The sequence below is a fragment of the Chiloscyllium punctatum genome, chromosome 20 (assembly GCF_047496795.1).
Source record: "Chiloscyllium punctatum isolate Juve2018m chromosome 20, sChiPun1.3, whole genome shotgun sequence".
In the NCBI taxonomy this organism is placed as follows: domain Eukaryota; kingdom Metazoa; phylum Chordata; class Chondrichthyes; order Orectolobiformes; family Hemiscylliidae; genus Chiloscyllium; species Chiloscyllium punctatum.
In genome coordinates this window covers 5,861,062-5,870,973 of record NC_092758.1, presented here as the reverse complement: position 1 = coordinate 5,870,973, position 9,912 = coordinate 5,861,062, and positions in this window count along the sequence as shown.

The window sequence follows — 9,912 nt, the reverse complement described above, 5'->3', positions numbered from 1 at the left end:
CTCTGGGTTACACCAGCCCACACTGTGCCCTAGAGAGAGTGTCCCACTCTGGGCTACACCAGCCCACACCATCCCCCAGGGAGAGTGTCCCACTCCGGGCTACACCAGCCCACACCATGTCCCAGAGAGAGTGTCCCACTCTGGGCTACACCAGCCCACACCATACCCCAGAGAGAGTGTCCCACTCTGGGCTACACCAACCCACACCATCCCCCAGAGAGAGTGTCCCACTCTGGGCTACACCAGCCCACACCACACCCCAGAGAGAGTGTCCCACTCTGGGTTACACCAGCCCACACTGTGCCCTAGAGAGAGTGTCCCACTCTGGGCTACACCAACCCACACCATACCCCAGAGAGAGTGTCCCACTCTGGGCTACACCAGCCCACACTATGTCCCAGAGAGAGTGTCCCACTCTGGGCTACACCAGCCCACACTATGCCCCAGAGAGAGTGTCTTGCTCTGGGATACATCAGCCCACACCATGTCCCAGAGAGAGTGTCCCACTCTGGGATACATCAGCCCACACCATGTCCCAGAGAGAGTGTCTTGCTCTGGGATATACCAGCCCACACCATGTCCCAGAGAGAGTGTCTTGCTCTGGGATATATCAGCCCACACCATGTCCCAGAGAGAGTGTCTTGCTCTGGGATATATCAGCCCACACCATGTCCCAGAGAGAGTGTCTTGCTCTGGGATATATCAGCCCACACCATGTCCAAGAGAGAGTGTCTTGCTCTGGGATATATCAGCCCACACCATGTCGCCACCAGAGCCCGATCCAAGTAGAAGCAAGAGTCCCTGCTCCAGGCTTCACAGGCTGACTGACCATCTCTGCAGCCACACTGCCTCTGAAAGCATAATACTCCAAATGCAGTCTCACCAATGCATAACTAAAGTGTAACCTTCAATAGAACATAGCGTTCCATTAGCATTCCTGATTACTTGTTATAACATCTTTGCTCAGTGAACAAAGGAATTTCATATAATCAAACTACCTTTTGAATCCCGCTGTCATGTCAGAACAGCAATGATCCATTCATGCCTTCAGGCTTGTTCTCCCATTCAGTTAGATTATGGATGATCTGTACATCAATGCAATTCACTGACATTTGCCCTATGTTTCTAAATTGCCTTAACCAACACACGTATCAATTTCATTCTTAACATTAAATCAGTTCACTGGACATCCATAATCTTTTGGGGGAAAGTGATCTGGATGTAAGATAATCAACAAAAGGTAACCCAGTGGGTAAGTGAGAATTAACTTCACACAGAGAGAAGCTGATTAAATCATAACTTCAAAACGGAATTGAAGGAAAGAAGTGTGTAGTGTAAATGCGAGAGAGAGCATGTGTAGTGATGTAGGACTGATTGGAGAGCTCTCTCAGATCCAGTACAAACACAATGGGATCAACATTCTCATTGAGTTACACAGCATGAAAAGAGGCCCTTCATTCCATCTAGTCTGCTGCTATCTACACTCATTCTCATCCCAATCTCATATCTTCTGATGCTCCAAGTGATTAATCTAATTACAAAGAATAAAGAATGGTACAGCTCAGGAGCAAGCCCTTTGGCCTATCGTGCCTGCTCTGACACATGAAGCCGTTCTAAACTAAAACCTTATATGGTCCATGTTCCCCTGTTCCCTGCCTATTTATACATTTCGCTGCTCGTTGGATGCTGCCTGAGCTGCTGTGCTCTTCCAGCACCACTAATCCAGTATTTGATTTTCAGCATCTGCAGTCATTGTTTTTATCTTATTTATACATCTGTCAAGTTGCATCTTCAACATTGCTGTTGTATCTGCCTCCACCACCTTCTCTAGCTGTGAGTACCTACCACCATCTCCATAAATAAACTTGCCTCTCACATCTCCTTTAAACGTTCCCTCTTTTATCTGAAACAGATGTTCTCTTGCGATTGACATCTCTACCCTGGGAAAAAGACTCCGACTATCCTTTCCACCTATGCCTGTCGTAAGTTTGTAAACCTCTAACAGATTGGCCCTCAGACTCTGATGTTCAAGTGAAAACTGGTGCAGACATTTCAGTGAGTGCACAAGTCTATCTTTAACAAAATTCACTTTGGAGTCCAACTCTTAAATTTGCACAAGACCTCAGTTAGACTGAGAATCTCTGCTTTAGAATCTTTGCAGCTTAAGGGTGCGATTCTATTTCGAGTCTCTTATGAGAAGCAGCTGGTTCAGTTACCACTGATTATAGTGAAATGCTTGGGTGCAGGCTTGATGGGGCAAGATTGGTTGAGAAAGATTCACCCCCAGCCTGGCTCAACATTTCTCAATTAGAATGTGGTTGCCTGAGTGAAGTCCTAATTAAATGCCCAGAAGTCTTCCAGGGGTTTCCAAAATGAAGAGATTGGCAAGGAGTTATGCCTGGTTGCCAGGACTGAGTCCATCAACAACTTAGACAATTTAGAAAATGCTGGCTTTGCTCAACACATCTTGTAGTGCACATGAAGGGAGGATCAAAGTGCCTCTCTATTCTCTAGTCATAGAGTCATAGAGACATAGAGATGTACAGCATGGAAACAGACTGGATGCAGGCATCGCTGTGTTGGTGGGGCAGTGCCCAGAGTGCTAACAAAGACAGAAAATATTGCCAGCAGCTTTAATCAGCTCCTCTCTGTGTGAAGTTAATTCTCACTTACCCACTGGGTTACCTTTTGTTGATTATCTTACATCCAGATCACTTTCCCCCAAAAGTTTATGGATGTTCAACGAACTGATTTAATATTAAAAATTTGCAGGAATAACTGTGTAAACCTTGGACTCAGTTATACGTCGACGATGCAGCTCCTTTCATGGTCTCAGTGTTCTTATTCATTGTGGACACCCACTCGAAGGAGCTGGATGTGCATTGAGTTCATTCGTCAAACATGGGGACGATGAAAGAAAAACTGCACACACCTTTTGTGATGCACGGACTCCTGAAATTGTTGGGCCATCATTTACCAACAGGGAATTCAAGTATTTTCTAAGGTCAAAGACATTTGGCATGTAAGGACAGCTCCATACCATCATCAATTGTCCATTGGTCTGGCAGAAAGAACAGTCCAAACTTTGAAGGCCGGCTTAAAGAAACAGCCGACAGCTTCGCTCAAAACCAAACGATCTCGGTTCCTGTTTGATTAGAGGACTAGCCTTTGTGAAAATACAGGGACAGAACCAATAGGGTTGCTAATGGGGAGGAGACTTTGCACCAAGTTAAACCTGATCTTCCTGGACCTGTGGTGAAATGACATCAGGAATACCAACACCAGACACAAGACTCTGTTTAAGTGAGTTTACTTCAGGGGACAAAGTTTGGTGTCGGAACCATAGGAATGGCCCTGCATGGGTAAGAGGATGGACGATGCCAGGTCGGCAATAGTGATGTATGAAGCTTGGGTAGGTGTGACTGCCTTGAAAAAGCACACAGACCATACGGACGGTGCAAACATGCAAATGGTGTGGGAGTGAAACATGCCCAGTTCCCCCGCTTTCCAATTGGTGCAGAATGCATGGGTTGTTCCTATCCATCATTGAAGATACCTTGGAATCTGACGTGGACATGGTAGATGTTGCTGTCTTAATATCTTTGCCACCTGAAGAGGAGAATGAATTTATTTCGAGATCCTCCAGGAGGAAGAGGTGAGCTACTGTGTGTGACACGTCGCCTGTGAAGATTCGATGGCTTTAAGAGGTGTATTTCATCCTGGTTTATTTCATGAAGAGAGACTGAGAATAAGGTACTGCATGGTCTGCTCCAAAGCCAATAAAGTAAACAGCTCGTGAGGCCTTGGGTTTCCTTTTGAAAGTTGGAACAATAGAAGCAGCCTGAATGGGTGGGGTCAAGCTTCCACAGATTTTAGTTTTAGCTTTTAACAATTGCTGGGGTCTGGAAGCTGGATGTAGAAGCTCTTTTCCCACTCTCTGTTACAGCTAAAAGCTGGGGTTCTTTTCCTGCTGCTAGAATTGCATGTGAGACAACTGATTTTACTGAATTCACTTTTGTCAAGCGTGCATTTATGGGATGTTACTATATTGGAACAGTTAATGAGTAGTAGTTAATATAGCTATTATTCTGTTTAGCATTTTGATAGAGTTACAATTAAGCCAATTCTTTTTATTTTGTTTGTATATTAACTGTCGTGTAAAAATAAAGAATATTTTACTTAACATTGAGTAATTTGACCAATAGAATTGCAATGCCTTACACTAACCTATAAAATAAGGAAAATTAGTGTATAGACTATCATCTTAATATATTTTGAATGGGTGTGGTCTAGTTTATAACAGGACCCATATCAGACACAGAGTTGGAGGAACTTGACCTCGTACTAAAACGCCGCAGGTCCTCAGATTCAGAGGAAGAGAAACATAGTAACTGGAACAAGGTCGGTCAGGTGGACCTTGTTCCTTGATCGCAGCTGTTAATCTGGTTCAATCAGGGAGCCCTGGCTGACAGATATAAACAGGAGAGTCAGAGATTCCCTGTTCACCTTGAGAGCTGGCTCTGAGGGAGCTGCATCAGTGTCAAGGACTCTCCATGTGTAAATAAAGGAGGACTTGGTGACGGGATACCAGCCTCTGTGGAGTTATTTCAAAAACAACTGCAGCTTTGTTATTCTCTCTGTAACTGAAACACTCCAGCCAACATAACATCCTGGGAAATCTGCTCTGCACCAACTCTGGTACGGTCGCATCCTGCTATAAGGCAATGACCAGGCTGGGGCTGTTTTCCCTGGAGCGTTGGAGGCTAAGGAGTGACCTTATAGAGGTTTACAAAATTATGAGGGGCATGGATAGGATAAATAGACAAAGTCTTTTCCCTGGGGTTGGGGAGTCCAGAACTAGAGGGCATAGGTTTAGGGTGAGAGGGGAAAGATATAAAAGAAACCTAAGGGGCAACTTTTTCACACAGAGGGTGGTACGTGTATGGAATGAGCTGCCAGAGGATGTGGTGGAGGCTGGTACAATTACAACATTTAAGAGGCATTTGGGTGGGTAGATGAATAGGAAGGGTTTGGAGGGATATGGGCCGGGTGCTGGCAGGTGGGACTAGATTGGGATATCTGGTCGGCATGGACAGGTTGGACCGAAGGGTCTGTTTCCATGCTGTACATCTCTATGACTCTATGACTCTATGACTAGAGAGTGGAGAGCCATTTTGATCCTCCCTTCATGCGCACTACAAGTTGTGTTGAGCAAAGCCGGCATTTTCTAAATTATTTAAGTTGTTTATGGACTCAGTCAGGCCAAAGTAAAATGATTTTGTTATCTCCTTCTGTGCTACATTACTCTATGGATTCTGCTAATTCGACTACACTGTGTCCAAGTATCGCTCCTGGTTTCCCTCCCTCATCATGGCTTAGCTATAGTTATAGGACAATGGTGTAATATAGCATCATTAAGCTGACAAGACATAGCAGCAGAAAGGTGTCATTTGGCTCATCCAGTCTGCTTCATAAAACCATAAGAAGTAGGAGCTGAATTCAGCCGTTCAGCTTGTTGACTCTGCGTCCCCATCCGATCATGGCAAATGTGTTTCTCAATGTTAAAGTTCACCAGGTTATAGTCCAACAGGTCTATTTAGAAGCATTAGATTCAGAGCGCTGTTCCTTCATCTGGTGGTTGTGGAGCATAAGATTGTAAGACACAGAATTTATAGCAAAAGTTTACAGTGTGATGTAACTGAAATTATATATTGAAAAAGACCTGTATTGTTTGTTAAGTCTCTCATCTTTTAGATTGAACATGTTGGTTTCAGTTCTGTAAATTACATTCTCAAGTGAACTTTAACAATTGGTGTCATGTCGGCCCAGATAATGCATTGAAGGTGTGAGCTACCCATGTGAGGCTGTCTCCAATACGTGTTTCTCAACCCCATTGTCCTGCCTTCTCCCTGAGACTTTTGATTATCTTACCAATCAGAATCAATCTATTGATGTCTTAAATACACTTAGTACACTCAGTACAGTTATCTTCAGCCACGCTGGGAGATATTTGATACAATAACAATAGAATGGCTGATTAATCTCCATTCCTTATCTATGGCTCTATGACAGATCAAAGACATTACAGAATCACAGAATGAAGAAGGGTAAGGTTGCCCTAGTCTTACCAGAGCACAAGCCTACTTCCTCATTCAAAAGAGACAACAAGCAGAGGTTTAACCTGGGGATCACCACACCTTCAGTATGGGGAGAGTCATAGAGTCATAGAGATATACAGCATGGAAACACATATTAAAAATATATGAAACATATTTTAAAAATATGAACGACAAACACAAACTGTCTAAACCCTTCGTATCCATATACCCATCCAGATGACTTTTAAAGTTGTTATTGTACCAGCCTCCACCACTTCCTCTGGCAGCTCATTCCATACATACACCACCCTCTGCATGAAAAAATTACCCTGCAATTCCCTTTTAAATCTTTCGCCTCTCACCCTAAACCTACGCCCTCTAGTGTTGGTGAAAAGACTTTGCCTATTTACCCTATTTATGCCCCTCATATTTTCTAAACATCTATAAGGTCACGACTCAGCCTCTGATGCAGCCCCAGCCTATTCAGCCTCTCCAACCCTGGCAACATCCTTGTAAATCTTCTCTGAACCCTTTCAAGTTTCACCACATCCTTCTGATAGCAGAGAGACAAGACTTGTTAAAAGCCACAGCTGATGACAACTGGTAAGGGAAACTAAATTGGCTCTATTCAGGCTTTCTGTATTGTTTACTGCACACACACAGAGTCAGATTTACACACACACACACTCAGACATACACACATACACACACCCTCACACACACAGTCAGACATACACACTCACACACACACACACAGAGTCAGATTTACACACACACACACACTCAGACATACACACATACACACACCCTCACACACAGTCAGACACACTCACACACACACTCAGACATACACACACACAGTCAGACATACACACACACAGTCAGACATACACACATACACACATCCTCACACATACACACACACATACATGCACACACAAACTCACACACTCAAGCACACATACACACACAAACTTACTCTCTCTCATACATACGCTCACACACACACGTGCATGTACACTAACCCACACTCTCGCACACAGGCAGATACACTCACACACTCTCACACACACACACTCACCACACTTACACACACACAAACTCACACAGTCAACCACACATGTACACACACACCTACTCTCTCTTACATATACACTCACACACACACATGCGCATGTACACTCACACACACTCTCGTACACAGACAGGCACTCTCACACACATACACACACACACATACTTACATAGACATACACACACACATTCACACATCCACAGACACAGACTCACACACACTCACATATACTCAGACAGACACACATACACATACACACATATGCACACACAAACTCACACACACAAACACACACTCAAACACACATGCACACACACACTTACTCTCTTTCACACATACACTCACACACATGCACGCATGTACACACACACACATGCTCACACACATGCACACACACTCTCTCACACACACATGCACACACACTCTCTCTCACACACACACTCTCACACACACTCACATGCACACACACACATAGTCTCACACTCACAGTCTCTCTCTCTCACACACACACACACTCTCGCACACACTCTCACACACACATACACTCATACACACACAGTCACTCACACGCACGCACACATTCTCTCACACACATACAGTCACACACACACACACGCACATACAGTCACACACACATACAGTCTCACACACACACACACACAAACATTCCTGTTTCTATTTCTTATGATCTGATCGTCTGAAAGAGAAGTTGACAGTTATCGGATGAAACCATTGAATGGAAAAGTAGACTAAATGGGCAGAATGGCTTACTTCTATGCCTCAGTCTTATGGTCTTATGAATAAGAATCCACCTTTCTGTGGTTTGAGACAGTAATTTGGCTCTAAAAACAGCACTTAGACAATGCTGCTTTTAATCTTTTGTATCAGTAGAAATCGTAAGAGGTGAAATCTTGTTGTGTTATATTTTTAGCCATTAAGTGGAAGCTCAAATTTCTTTTTTAATGTTATCAGTCTCTAAGGAGACAAGAGCAGTTTCCAGCTCCATTTGTTAACTTATAGATCCTGACAACATTGATGAAAATCATAACTTTGTTTTACTAAGAGCCTGCAAGTAGATATGAAACTACAATGTTTTATTCTACAAAGTTTTAGCTGTCAGAAAACTGCTCGTTAGAACCATTTTTTTTGTGGTGTCCTGCGGTTGTGAAAGGTGCTAATTAAAATTGTGTTTTTTTTATTCTCTGTCTTTGTTCTTCTCCAGTGGACAGTGAGCTAAGTTGGCTGGTCTCTGATGCAGAAAAATGCCAGCAGTGTGGGGTCAATTCCGCACTGGCTGAGGTTAGTATGAACGATTGTCCTTCGCAATCTCTCCCCTTGCCTGAGGCACGGTGACCCTCAGGTTAAACTACCACACTGATCTCTGCCTAATGGGAGAGCAACCCTATGATTGGGCAGGACTATAACAACTGTACCTTTATGACCTCTTTCTGAAACTGATTGGAACGTCGGTTCCTAATCTCTTCCTTTACTGCCACAGATGCCTTCTTAAGGCTCAGTTGGCTGGACAGCTGGTTGGCAAGGTCGACTAACTTAAAAGTAGATCAATTCCTGTAATTGGCTGACCACCAGTCACTCCTCTCTCTGTTAAAAGAATGGACCCGCTGGGGTCATGGCAACTTAACTGTCATATAGAAAGTTCTATTGAGAAATTGTCCAACAGTTTTTCACTTTCAGATTCTGACTGGCCTACCATTCCCTCTCACCAATTTTCCAACTTCATTAGAGACACAAAGACAAATGTGATCATGACAAAACAAACAAATTGGGGGAGCGAGTTGAAACATTTATCTGAAACAAGAACTCTCTCTCAATTTCATATTACTCTGCTGTTTTGTGCTGACTTACTGCTGGGAGTGGGTTAATGGCTTTAACCTTGACTGACTTCATAGCTTAGATACTGCTGAAGGCTGACAGCTCAGTACAGCTTTTCTCTCAGCTGCAAGCTCCTGGGGGATAGCAGACATCAACAATCTGCTTGTACTGGACTAAGGCTGGAGGGATCTGTCATGCATTGACAATAGCTTTGGGAACTGAGAAACCACACTGGGAGTTATGTAACTGAAGCACGATTCAATGGCTTCGATAGGAGTAATGATGTCGAAGTGCCAGTGTTGGACAGCAGCAGGGGGGGGGGGGGGGGTGGATAAAGTTAGAAGTCACATGACACCAGATTATAGTCCAACTGGTTTCTTTGAAATCACAAGCTTTTGGAGCACTGCCCCTTTATCAGGTGTCATGCAAATAAATAGATTTCAAATGAACCTGGTGGACCATAACCAGGTGGTGTGTGACTTCTGACTTCAATAGGAGTAGTTAAGGGGAAGGTTTCATGGTGAATACAGCTTAAGATTTCTAGCAATGATAATAATGATGTTAGAGGATCTAAGTGACAGATTTCAAGAAATTCCGTAGCTGAGGAATCCCGGCTCATTGCTTTCCAACTCTCCCTTCACCTCAAACTAACAGCATCTCCAGCCAATAGAACCATTCCAAAATCGTCAATACAATAGTGTGCATTTATCTTAAGGCCTGAACATAGAAAAGTGCTCCGAGGTGATAAGCAGCAGCCTCTCTCGCTTGTAAACATCTCCAACCCTGTCTGTCCTAATAATCCTTTCTCTCGGACCCTGGTCATATCCTTCATGTCCAGCTGCTTGTGGAGAAACACAAACAGAAGTTGCTGGAAAAGCTCAGCAGGTCTGGCAGCACCAGCAAAGA